The sequence below is a fragment of the Gossypium hirsutum genome, chromosome A06, assembly GCF_007990345.1.
Source record: "Gossypium hirsutum isolate 1008001.06 chromosome A06, Gossypium_hirsutum_v2.1, whole genome shotgun sequence".
Taxonomy (NCBI): Eukaryota; Viridiplantae; Streptophyta; class Magnoliopsida; order Malvales; family Malvaceae; genus Gossypium; species Gossypium hirsutum.
Window position 1 is genome coordinate 120980649 of NC_053429.1, and position 1279 is coordinate 120981927.

Consider the following 1279-nt stretch of genomic DNA (forward strand, 5'->3'; position numbering starts at 1 on the left):
TTATTTTCAAAATATCACGATTACCGAGCAAAGCTTCCGCAACGTAAATGTTTTCAAAGGAAATAAATATTTTAAATAGACTTAAACTTAATTTGTTGTTTGTGGACAAGCAATATGCTTTAAGTGTGGCAATGGATGTGTGCATGTCTAGGATTGGATCCATGAAGAGCTTGGTACTTAAGCAGTCCAATAGACTCACCTCCTCTTTTCTGGCTTCCTACCTGGTGCACAGCTTCCATTCACTTTAATCTATAACGAAAATATTCTTTTCAAAGATTTTTAATTAAAACATGAGTTTTAAAATAACGCTCCAATGAGTTTTACATCAAGAAGGGTTTTCAATGAAAACACGATTTTCGAAAAACACTTCAATGTGACATGCCGACCATAACGTCTGGGCCGGGTTTGGGGTGTTACATGAATTCTAGAAGCTATAAGGATTAAATAGCAATGGAATTCAAAATGAGAGGTTCTTATATAGCAATTAGACCATTGATGAAAAAAATGTAGATATTTTAGTGAATCATCCATGGAAAAATAGTAAAAGGTAAAGGAGTAAGTTGGAAAGCGGAAAAGTTAAATGATATTAATTAAATTAAATGAAAAAGATATCATTTTATCATATTCTTCCCAAAAATTCCATGGAAACCCTAGGAAAGAGAAAGAAAGCTTTCATGGCCAAATTAGGTAAGTTTTATGTCCCGTTTTTAATGATTTTCATATTTTTATAATCGGGAAAGCTTAATTTCTCTATTTGGGGAATTAAATTGAAAGGAAAAAAAAGTTTAGAAAATTACCCATCAATGAATATGTTGTAAATTGAAATTTTATGATAGAAAATAAAAGGTTATTGATAGAGAAATCACTTTTACAAAGTGATTTTTAGTGAAAACATGTGTAGGGACTAAATTGAAAAGTAGTGAAATTCTTCGAAAATTTTAAAATTTATGAAATGCATGTGCTGTAAAAGTTATATGGAAATTTTGATTAGGCTTGGAATAAGGAGTAAATTACATGAATTTATTTTCCGAGTTTAGGGACGAAATCGTCATTTATTAACAATTTGGGGGCAAAATGGTAATTTTTCCTAAAGTGTAAATTGGATCAAATTGAGTTGAATTGCATTAAATTGATGTCAAATTTACTCGTATAGATCATAATAAATCAAATATGGAGTTAGAACGAGGAAATGAGAGAATGCCGGATAAATAGACTTTATGTATATGACCATCTATCGAGGTAAGTTCGTATAACTTAGCTATGAATGTCTTTGTGCTTG